Raw genomic sequence first — 13,199 nt, forward strand, 5'->3', positions numbered from 1 at the left:
AAAGCTGGTAAAACTCTAAATGAGTTTTTGATGAACGATTCAACAGCCTAGTCAATGAGCTAGCAGCTCTGGGTAAAGAGCACGTCAATCGAGAGATAGCACTCAAAGTAATGAGAGCTTTACCCAGAGAATGAGACGTAAAAACAATGGCTATGAGAGTCTCTAAAGATTTGAACAAGTTAGAACTGCATGACTTGTTTGCTGATCTAAAAGCCTATGAGTTTGAACTGGAAGTGAGAAGCGGAGAAGAGCCCTCATCAAATCTACCTACCAAGTCCCTTGCTGCCACGACTACTGCTACTACTTCTTCTATGCTGCTGCAGTTGTTCCACAAGCTTTACTTGCTGTCATCATTGATAGCACAACTGAAAAGACTGCTGAACAGATCAGCAGTGACGCAATGTCTTTGTTCGTAAAGAAGTTCACTAGATTCATGAGAAAGAATCATCGAGCCTATCAAGGTCCCAATCAAAACTTCAAGAAGGACTCACCATCTGGTGATATGACATGCTTTAATTGTAGAAAAGTTGGGCATTTTATTGCTGATTGCCCAAAGACAAAGAAAGATGATCAGAAGAAAAGATAATACAAAAGAAATGACAAAAAGACCAGAAAAGACCGCAAGGCGATGATTGCTGAAGAGAGCAAATCTAAGTGGGCAGACTCTAGCTCTGAATCTTCTGACTCAGAAAGTCAGTCTACAAATAGCGATGTAGAGGAGATCAAATGTCTAATGGCAGACACTGAATCAACCTCGACATCTACAGAGGTATTTGACTTTGACTCTGATGAATTTACACGAACTGATTTAATTAAAGCATTACATGATATGGTAGATGAGTACTCGAGACTTTCTCAATCATTCGAGAAAGTTAAGATTGAAAATCTAAACTTAAAAGATCAAGTCAGTAAGTTCACTTTCTTGCAAGAGAACAGCTGCAATGATTTGAAAGTGGAGATGAGTAAGTTAAAAAGTGAGAATGAAAGAGTGAATGCAGATTACCAGACAATGAGGTCTGAGAATCAGAAGCTGTCTATTCTGGTAAATGCTTGGAATAAGTCTTCTGTTTCATTGGAAAAGATGTAAGAATTGCAGAAGCAATCCGGAGATAGGAGTGGTCTCGGATTCAGCAATAATGAAAACACTTCTGAAATCAGTACTAAGCTAGACCTGGATACAAACAAAGCAAAATACATTCGTTTTGTTAAATCCAGTATGGTATATGAACCAGAGGTACCAACTGTTCAAGTTGAAAGAAATGTAGATCAGATGAACAAAAGGAAGCATTATGGTCTGGGTTATGTTGAATCTAAGGGAAAAGTTCACCAGAGTTCTGGATCCAGTAGAGGATTCAACTCAGGAAGACAACCCCCTATGAAAGTTAAAAACTACCAGTACTATAATTCTAGACCTGTTCAAAAGAGATACATGCCAGACAACAAAAACAGAAGGGAAGACAAACATTCTAAGATGCATACTGTTAGAAATAACGGACCTTCTGCTGCACACACCTCTATGGATACCCGAAGTACAAAATCACCGAAAATCGTACAAATGTGGGTTCATAAGGGACTAATAAGGCTTGGACCCAAGTAGATTGGGTACCAAATACTAAAATTTGTGTTTGCAGGAACATGTGAAGGAAGCCAAAATTAGCAGCTCCACATGGTATCTAGATAGTGGCTGTTCCAGACACATGACTGGACAGAAGAATCTACTTTCAGAAATAATGAGTTGTACTGGACCAAAGATAACTTTTGGAGATAACCCAAAAGGTAAAACCATGGGTAAGGGTAAGATTATCCATGGTAGCATAACTATTAATGATGTTCTACTAGTTGAGAATCTCGGCTATAATTTGATTAGCATTAGTCAACTATGTGATAATGGTTACTCCGTAGCTTTTCAGAAGCATACATGCACATTTAAAGATTCTGCTGAATCTACTGTATTGACTGGAAAGAGAGAAGACAACACCTACATAGTTTCATGGAACTTAGATCATGTTAATGCTCCTACATGTTTAGTTGCCTCTCTTAGTGATAAACATTGGCTCTGGCACAAGATATTGAATCATCTGAATTTCAAGTCAATCAATAATCTCAAGAAGCAGAACTTAGTTGATGGTTTGCCTGATATTAACTTTATTAAAAATCATGTCTGTTCTGCTTGTCAGCTTGGAAAACAGATCAGATCTAGCTTCAAGAACAAAGATGAACAGGGGATTCATCATGAATATTCAGCTGCCAGAACGCCTCAACAAAACGGAGTAGCTGAGAGGAGGAACAGAACTCTTAAAGAAGCCGCTAGAACAATGCTAGCAGATGCAGACATCTCTCAGCGCTTCTGGGCAGAAGCAATCAACACCGCATGTTACACACAAAACAGAACCATGGTCAACAAAAGGCATAATCAGACTCCTTATGAGATATGAAAAGGGAGTAAGCCCAATGTATCTTACTTCCGTGTGTTTGGTTGCAAATGATTTGTGCTCAATAACGGTAAAAACTACTTATCTGCATTTGATTCAAAATTAGATGCTGGACTTTTTCTTGGTTATTCGGCAGTAAGCAAATCTTTCAGAATCTTCAATAATAGAACTCTCAATGTTGAAGAATCTGTTAATGTTGTCTTCGATGAAGACAGCAGTGCTCCTGATATTTCTAATATGTCAAATTTGAGTAACAGGTTAGACATGATTCATTTGGAACCAGATAGTGAAGATGATACAGAACCAAGTATCAAAGACGTTCAAAATCCAGAACTAGACATTCCATTAGTGGAATCAGAAGTAATGATATTAGATATACCAGTACCGGCAGCTAACACTCCAGAACCTACTATTGATTCAGCTGAGATCAATCCAAATACATCAAATCAGGAAGAAATCCCTTTAAACCTTTTTATTTGGAGAAAATCTCATCCTCCATCTTTGGTTATTGGTAATCCAGCAGCGCCTTTGAGAACCAGAAGACAGATGATTAATGAATATATGCATGCTGCTTTTATTTCTCAGGATGAACCAAAGAAAATTGAAGAAGCTCTTCTAGATCCAAGTTGGATCGAAGCTATGCAAGAAGAACTGAATCAATTCAAAAGAACGAAGTTTGGTTTCTAGTACCTAGACCATCTCACCAAGCGGTTATTGGAACACGGTGGGTATTTAGAAACAAAATAAATGAAGAAGGCACTGTGATTAGAAATAAAGCAAGACCGGTAGCTCAAGGTTTTAGACAAGAAGAAGGAATAGATTATGATGAAACCTATGCACCAGTAGCAAGGCTCGAAGCTATCAGAATATTCTTGGCCTTTGCTGCTTTTAAAAATTTCAAAGTTTATCAGATGGATGTGAAGAGTGCCTTTCTAAATTGTCTACTACAAGAAGAGGTCTACGTCGAACAACCTCCAGGTTTTATTGATCATTTCTTACCACATCATGTATTCAAATTACACAAAGCCCTGTATGGTTTAAAACAGGCACCGAGAGCGTGGTATGGCAATTTTTCACAATTTCTTGTCAATCATGATTTTACAATTGGCACAGTAGACAAGACTTTGTTCACGTTAGTCAAAATAAACATATTCTATTGGTACAAATTTATGTTGATGACATTATTTTTGGGTCAACTAACCCCAAACTGTGTGCAAAGTTTGCTAAATTAATGCAGGATCAATTCGAAATGAGCATGATGGGAGAATTAACAATCTTCCTAGGATTACAGATGAAACAACTTGATACTGGAATTTTCATAAATCAAGCCAAGTATACTAAGGAGCTTCTGAAAAAGTTTGGTATGGAAGCATGCTCTGTTGCTTCTACTCCAATGAGCTCATCTACCAAGCTTGATAAAGATGAAAGTGGAATTCCAGTAGAGGTAACTCAGCATCGTGGTCTTATTGGCTCACTGTTATATCTTACTGCCAGTAGGCCTGATATTTTATTTGTTGCTTGCATTTGTGCAAGATTTCAATCTAACCCCAAGTAATCTCATTATATTGCTGCTAAACGTATTCTGAAGTACTTAAAAGGAACACGAAATGTCGGCTTATGGTATCCCAATGATTCATTTTTCAATCTTATTGGATATTCAGATGCTGATTATGCAGGTTACAAACTAGACAGGAAAAGCACAAGTGGTTTTTGTCAATTCCTTGGTGATAGGCTGATTTCCTGGTTTAGTAGAAAGCAGACTTTCATAGCTACATCCACTGCAGAAGCAGAATACCTTGCTACTGGAAGCTGCTGCTCTCAAATATTATGGATGCAACAACAACTCAAAGACTATGGAATTCAGGCCTCTGAATCACCTATCTTCTGTGACAATACCAGTGCCATTGCAATCACGCAAAATCCAGTACTTCATTCCAGAACGAAGCACATAGACATCAGACATCATTTTATAAGGGATCATGTGTAGAAGAAGGACATTCGTCTGGAATACGTCTCTACTGATTTACAGGCAGCAGACATCTTTTGTAAGGCCCAAGATTTTTATCCTGTTAATCTGAAATGATTTGGTGATAATTAATGTGATTATAGACGGAAAGGATTATACCGGAAAAGACGGAAGAAAACACGAAATATGTGTGAGGACAGAACACCTCGCGCATATGCGCGACAAAGAGCCGCGCATATGCTCGACAGTGGCAGAAGACCTCGCGCATATGCGCGAGCTGTACAGAAGCTAATGTGATATCCAGAGAACCTCGCGCATATGCGCGGCGATGGTGCGCGCATATGCGCGAGCTGCCGAGACTACACGCGCCGAGACATAAGGTTTCGCGCATATGCACCGATTAGTGTCGCGCATATGCGCGAGACGTGCAGGGCAAAGAACAAGCCACGTTGGGTTAAGACATGCATGATATATGTATATATATATATATATGTTAATCCTTCAGATTGTATGAGTCGTGTTATTATATCAGTGATGTTGAGATTGACGGGGTTATTGAGATTGTATTGTATGCCGTCGAAACATAAGTAGATTGATATTAATCAGATTCGCTATTTATTGAGTTGTATATTGACACAGTATATTCAATATTTTCATTACCAGATTGAATATGGACAGAGTGGAATTCGAGACTTCGACTTCGTCAGATCGAGAAGAGAAAGGTATAAATCAATGTTGAACCGGGAGATACGACTCGAGTCAGATTGGACTGGAGTTTCCCTAAACCACATACTAGAATGTTTATGCTTTGAGATGTTTATATTTTGTCTATTGAATTATAGAAATGCACTTAAGATAGATGAGTCCTTGGTAGAGCAGCCAAGTTACTAGATGTTCGGTGGTATCGAATTTCTTAGGAGAAGATCGATTCCTATTGTAGATGTTCGATACAGAAAGGACCAAACTCTAGGAATAAGACGTACCGCCACCCCGATTGGGAGCATAGGTGGGAGATTTGTTACGTCTTATTCACACCGAGATCCCTAGACTTAGATTTGAGTCGAGTCAAGAGTTTTATCTGTTTTCACTAATGTGTCATAAAATCATGATTTATGTTCTTGATACATGGTTTATGTTGTGTATATGATCTTATGCATTGCATGTATACATGTTTTATACTGGGATTTATTCTCACCGGAGCTTCCGGCTGTTGTCGTGTTTGTATGTGTGCATGGCAACAGGTGAGACATGATCAGTACCGAGAAGAGCTTGAACGAGTGATGATTAGCGTGGTGATCCGGGATTAGATATGAAACTGGTGGTTTAATTCTAGATGTGTAATGATGGGAAACAAACACTAGTTAGATGGTTTGTAAATGGAATAAATTTGCAAGTGGATCATGTGTTGTAGATTTTACATTTGATCTTGTATAATAAAGAAACTTAACTTGTTGTATGCTTGTATATATTTAGGCTAGTAATGCTATGATGTATATATATATAAGAATTTTTTTTAAGCATACACAATTGATCCAATTAGTCCCAAATGAGTAAAGAAGATGAGATAGCACCCGGGTCCCCACATCTTTACAAAACCTCTGCCTGAGAATAAGTTTTCTTACTTTCGAAATATATTGGGTTTAATTGATTTAACTTGATTTTACTGATATTATCATCTAGTTGAATATTATCAATTTTGTGATTTTACACTAACATTGTTCTATTTGCAGAAGAATATAGTAATAATTTGTGTTAACTACTGGTATTTCATTAAGAGTTAAGGCGAAACCAGGTTACACGGGCCGTTTCAGTCACTACAGAATCTTGCCACTCCGAAATCCAGTTGTTCAACTCATGACTCCTAATCCTCTTAAAGGATTCTGTACTGGAAATCTTTTCTAGCTGATGCCATTCCTTCCAGAGCATTACATGGAGCAGAACTCTATCAGAAGCAAGCTCAGAGATATGATCAACTTCAAACTGCCGTTTTTACTTCCTTACTGCTGCTCTCTGTGCAGCAGTAGGAGTCAAACCATCACGTTGCATCTTCTGAAGATCTTGCACCTTGAACCATGAAGACATGACTTTTAACCAGACATATTCCTCAATGTTTTTCTTCAAAGCTTCCAGATGAAGAAGTGTTTCTGGTGTTACCAAGACATGAGTACTGCTGCAAGCGTCTGAATTACTTGAATCAGACATATTGAACTGATGATTATTTTATCGTCTATTGTTATCTTATTTATAGACATGTGTCATTTAATGCGAAGAAGTTGAAAAGTTTCAAGCCAACCGAAGTGTCTTCTGGTTAGCCCATACTGAGTTTTTCTTACTCAAACTATTTTATCATTCAATGAAAGCAGTAGATAAACAAAACATGTCAAAACGAGATTTTTTTTTCATTCATAAAACTAGAAGTATTACATTGAGTTTATCTACTACATTTGTTGATATCCGCAGCTTGAAGTACTTTTTTGTTGCAAAGTACTTCAGCAGGAACCTATCTAAGGGCTGCTGGGATCCCCTCTCTTCGTTTGGTCGTGGTTCGTGAAAGGGATGATCCCACAGCTTAGCCCTAATAAAAACGAACAATCTAATTGATTGTTCATATTATAAACCAAGAAATTTCTTCCAAGTCTTCATATCTTGAAAAAGGATGTCTTCAAACATCTTCTTACGAGAGGCTAGAAGTTGTTCTTGGAATTCATCTGCTGATTCTGACTCTGGAGGAGACTCCGAGAGATAGCTTGAATTGCTCATTTGCTTTGATTTGATGAAATGTTCTAATGACTTAGTTTGTGGACTTGCAGGCATTTATATACGGTCTCTGAAAGCTGAAGAGACGGCTATCTGATTACACGGATACCGAGGATCATCTTTCTTTCTATCAGATATCGTATCTTTGCATTTATTAGTTGCATTGATTAAGGGGGAACAGTATCTTAGTCAGACTAAGATTTTTGCGCCTTTTCAGTAAACAGATAGAATGTTTGTCTTTTCGATAAAACAACTTGTCTACTGGTTTTATCAAAATTACTGAAAATTCTTCAGTACCTTATAACTTCCAGAAGACGTTATCATAAAACGACAAATCTTCTTCTGGTTCTCCTTTAGTAACCGTCTTGGACAGCCCTACTATTTTCTCTAAAATTCAAAATTCTTTTACTATCATTGGTTCCTCTGACATGCTCTGCATAACTTTTCAAATACTTAACCGCAAACATACTGACACGTGTCCTTATGTTACACTGATGGCTGTACATTTTTGAATTTTAACCGCCTCTCTCATTTCTTTTCACTTTTACGTTTTCAGTATTCTGATTATCGACTACTGCTTTCTCTAGCACTCATCTTCTCTTTTTACAGAAATGGCCGAAGCTTACACCTTGAATGCTTACCAAGTTAACTTTGCATCCGTCCTCACTATCAAGGATGAGAATCTTATCAAGATGTTCCAAGCTATTGAGAAATCAAGACTCAGAAAATTCTTGGAAGCACCTGCTGTGATATGCAAAACTGCCCTTCTAGAGTTTTATGCTAAGGCGACTGTGGAAGAAGGGAAAATCATGTATTCCCAGGGTGATGCATCTATTTCTATCGATGCTACTTTGCTTGGATTGACTTACTTTCTCCCTTTTTCAGGGATCAATGAACTTTCTGAAATTTCCAAGGAGGAAATGTCTACTGCTCTACTGAACTTCTCAGCTTCTGGAGAAGAACTGTCTCCATCCTGTTTCAAAAAGCTGTTGAAGATGCAATATCAAGTACTCGCGGATATTGTCGCCAAAGCGCTGTTAGTCAAAGCTGGAACGTTCGATCGGCTAACAAAAGAAAAGGTTCAAGTGATGGTTGCCATCACTTCTGGATATAAGGTGAACTGGAGTCGTTTTCTGTTCAAAATAATGAAGGAAATGGTGGTTAGGAGGAGTTCTGGTTTCGCTATGCAGATCAGCCAAATGCTTAAGGATGCTGGTTTTGCTCTTACTTCTGATTTGGACGCCTCGAACGTCACAATGACAGATGCTGATAATGTGCTTGCGTTGGGACCAAAGCCAACCGTGGCTGAGTTTATTGCTTTGAAAAAGGAAGTGGGAGATGCTCAAGCTGAGGCTCTAGCACCTCAGAAGAAAATTAAAAAAAAAGAGAGTTGTTATCTCCACTGATTCTGATAAGACAGTTTCCGAGGAGTCTGCTGCTCCTATTCAACCATCTCTGCCACTCACTCCCAGCAAGAAGAAAGCTCGCACTGTTCTTCGAATCAAGAAGACAGCAGCCCTCTCTGAGTTGGAAACTGTTCCATTGAGATAAGTGTTTCCAGAAGCTGTTTCTTCTGCACCACCAACCACCTCTGTTTCAAAACCAACTACTGTTTCTGTTCCGACAACATCTACTGCTTCAACCTTCAGACCCGTGTCTGGAGTTGTTATTTGTGAATCAACTGCCGGGTCTTCTGCTTTTCGACCCGTAATGACTGCCTCATCGATAGGAAAAGGCAAGGGGAAACTTATTGAAGAGCCCAAATTTCAAGCTGCCAAATCATCCATCTCTACTGGTATTGATCTTCATCTGGAAGAAATTAAGAATTCTGTCAATGTAGAAATGACCTTCTTTGATGAATGGCACAAAGTTCGGGAACACCATCCCCTCACGTTTCTCAGAACACAAGGTGTTTTTGGACGAATGGTCAAGTATGAGAGGAAGGTCTTTGAATTTGCAAAGACTGAAAATGTGATTGAAGCGATGAGACGCCGCAACTTCGTTTTTGAACAGCTTAAACGAAATAAGCTGGAATCAGTATTGAAGACTCTTCAATCCAATTTTGATGCTTTGAATCCCACTGCTGCTCAAGATCAGCATGTGATCTTTATACTGACTGATCGCTTGATGATGATGAATGAGCAACTTCTTGCTCAGGAACAGACTTTTGGAGATTCTGAACCATATTCAGTAGGCCTTATTCCAAATATTGATCAGATTAAGCCAGTTGAGGAACGAAATATAGCTCATACAAAAGCTAAGGTTTCCAGTACTCCTGCATCTCCCAAATTGCCTACACAGTCTTCGTCTCTAATCTCTGTTCGTGACCTGGCTTCAGTAGATGAAGTCATTCAATCTATTACTCAAAATGTCTCTGCTGCACAGGATGCAAATCAAGCTGATGACATGGTTCCACTGGGAACCTCTCCAGCAGCCCAACCATTAGCAGAATCAGATGCTGCCCAATCTCCCTCACTGCCAAATTTGGAGATCTTCTCCACTGAACATCAAGAAAAGATGGTTGCTATCTTGAATGATCCGATTCCACCCGCTGAACAATTGGAAGCCATAGAAGTAGTGCAACCAAAAGAAAGCACACTTCCTGAACCTTCTGCTGATACTGAACAAGTTGCTGTTGAACCATTTGCTGATGAGCATTCTGGTGTTGTTGAAGGATTTTCTGCTCAACCATCTACTGCTATCGTTACTGCCTCTACTGCTTCTGTTTTTTCTACTGCATTAGTTGTCATTCCTGCTGACTCACCATCTCAAATTACTCGCATTGCGCATATTGCTGACATCCGAGAACGATTGCATGACAGAAGCCAATCACCAGAGGGAGATCAATTCAATCTTGAATCTTAGATTGATAATCTTAAAAGGACTGTTGACAGCCTCTCACAGACTGTCAAGAATTTATCTCATGATCATGCTGGTGAGGTCTACGCTACCACCAATTTCAGAAAACAGGTCATGAAGTTTGTCAGCGACACCACATAATCTTTGACAAAAATTGGTGTTGGAACTGAACACTTCAGGCAAAACGTACTTAAAAGCCATGCTGACCTTGTACTCGGACAATTTGATGCTCACCGTACCATTTCTACTCATGATGCTGCTCTTCATTCTGTTTCTACCAAAGTTGACACTATGGACTCCAGACTCGAAACTATCAACGCTCAGATTGTATCTCAATCTCAATCTATTCAGGCACTGAATGACCAAGTTTCGAGTCACACACCAACTCTGGAGATTCTGCATAACAGCATTGTTACACTTACTGGACGTGTGGATCTCTTACTTGCTCGAATTCACGCCGTTGATGCCAAATAAGGGGAAACAGAAGGCATGATGGAAGCACAAGGAAGAAGACCAGAAGAAGGACAAAGCAGAACCATCCAACAGAAATCAAGATCTTCAGGATGAGGAAACTCTGTTCCGAGATATTGGAACAGATGACTAGAATTTCTTGCTCTTTTACACTATTTATTTCCTTATTAATCATCTGGTTTTAGGTGCTATCTGCTTTATTATTCATTGTTACTAACTTCCAGGTTTTGGCATCACCGCAAAGGGGGAAATTGTTAAACTTAATTTTATTGTGGTGATGAGTATCAAAACCAGTAGGAATAACACCAACCAGAAGATTATGCAAAGCAGTACTTTTGACTCGCCTTACCAGAAGCAGTACTCTAGTTAGTACTCACAGCTTAGTACAACAGAAGCAGAACTTAACCCTATTGGTTCACTACTTAACGGCATTCTACTCGATCATCTCTATCTTAAATATTACCGTTACTTTGTCTAGTACTAAGCATTAATTGCACCATTAATTGCTGTACGAAGTCATTTAATTCGTTTTACCATTTTTGGTATAAAACAAGAATGACTATGTTGAAAGCTCTTTCCAGGATCCTCTTTAGGAAATAAAGTTGTTTCTATCAGAAGTCAAAAGAGCCGTTTTTGATTATAGACGTTGGATTCAAGTTATCTATATATATGGATCAAAACCATTTAGAGAATGACGCTGATCATTTTTATCTATCCAACACTTCATTTAGCAACCGAAATTCAATCATCATCTTCTAAAGCTCAAACTTGCAGAAAAGCAGTACACGCTCATATTTTACATCTGATATTTGAAGATCATTTTGTACTGTTATCTGCTCATCTCTTCAAGAAAAACACTTTACTACATTTCGAAAGAAGAGTTTGTAAAACTAGAAAAGAATCTTTTCCAGAACTTTGTTGTATTGAACTATTGTGTTGAGTTACTAAGAGTTTCAGTAGGCAAAAGATAAGCCCTGCTGAAGTTGGTGTGTACAAGGGTGTACTGTAAAATCCGAAGTTTTTTAGTGATACTTTCTGAAAACAGAAGAAGAGGAGACGTAGAAGATTTTATTTTCGAACTTCCAGAAACAACTACTATTTTATTGCCTACTGTTTTACTATTTTCACTTTACTCCATCGGATCGTTTCCGCACTTTTTACTGTGATCTGCTGGACTTACACTCGAACAAGATCAGCTACAATCTCTAACAGGATTCTAGCACCCTTTGCAAAATCTATCAGTAAAGAAGAAGAGTTTATTCACCCCCCCTCTAAACTCGATATCGATCCCCAACAAATTAACTAAACTTCAAAAAAAAAAAAAACAACAACCATATTTGTGTTTGCAAAGTGCAAATGACACTAGTATAAATAATATATTTGGACAGTCATAATAGTGTTCAATATTCTGACCGGACCTGTGAGGCCCGGGGCCGAAGAGGGCGGGGGGGTGATCGTCGGTGCCATGAGGTTGCACGGACAATAAGCGGCTCCTGGCAGGCTTCTAGGTGGAGGGAACATGAATGAACCGATCTCGCACTGGAATGAGAGGGATTTCGAGACTGTTCAATATAATAGACTGTACAGTTGAAGAGGGAATAAAAGATTTGATTGGTACTACTCATATCACGACGGTGCATCTTTTTTTCGGTAGCTCATCACATAAGAATTCCAAAGTTAAGCGTGCTTGACTTAGGGCAATTTTGGGATGGGTGACCTCCTAGAAAGTTTCCCAGGGTGCGTGTGAATGAGGACATAAGCACGCTGGAAAGACCCGTCTTGATACACTGAGGACAGTCGTCGAATATGGGGCGTTATAGTTGGTTTCAGAGCCGACCTCTCCGAGTACGGTGTGGTTCGGGGCCGAACCAAGTGGAAGCTGGTGGGCATGTGAGGCCCGGGGCCGAAGAGGGCGGGGGGTGATCGCCGGTGCCATGAGGTGGCACGGATAGTGAGCGGCTCTTGGTAGGCTTCTAGGTGGAGGGAACATGGATGAACCGTTCTTACACCGGAAGGAGAGGGATTCAGAGACTGTTCAATGTAATGGACTGTACAGTTGAAGAGGGCTTAAAAGATTTGATATGTACTACTCATATCACGAATGTGGGTCTTCTTTTCGGTAGCTCATCACATAAGAACTCCAAAATTAAGCGTGCTTGACTTGGGGCAATTTTGGAATGGGTGACCTCCTGGGAAGTTTCCCAAGATGCGTGTGAGTGAGGACATAAGCACGCTGGAAAGACTCGTCTTGATGCAGTGAGGACAGTCGTCGAATCTGGGGCGTTACAATTGGTATCAGAGCCGACCTCTCTTAGTACGGTGTGGTTCGGCGACGAACCAAGCGGAAGCTGGTGGGCATGTGAGGCCCGGGGCCGAAGAGGGCGGGGGATGATCGCCGGTGCCATGAGGTTGAACGGACAATGAGCGGCTCCTGGCAGGCTTCTAGGTGGAGGGAACATGAATGAACCGATCCCGCACCGAAATGAGAGGGATTCCGAGACTGTTCAATGTAATGGACTGTACAGTTGAAGAGGGCATAAAAGATTTGATTGGTACTACTCTTATCACGAAGGTGTTTCTTCTTTTCGTTTGCTCATCACATAAGAACTTCAAAGTTAAGCGTGCTTTACTTGGGGCAATTTTGGGATGGGTGACCTCCTGGGAAGTTTCCAGGGTGCGTGTAAGTGAGGACATAAGCACGCTGGAAAGACCCG

The sequence above is a fragment of the Primulina tabacum genome, chromosome 6 (assembly GCF_025594145.1).
Source record: "Primulina tabacum isolate GXHZ01 chromosome 6, ASM2559414v2, whole genome shotgun sequence".
Classification (NCBI taxonomy): domain Eukaryota; kingdom Viridiplantae; phylum Streptophyta; class Magnoliopsida; order Lamiales; family Gesneriaceae; genus Primulina; species Primulina tabacum.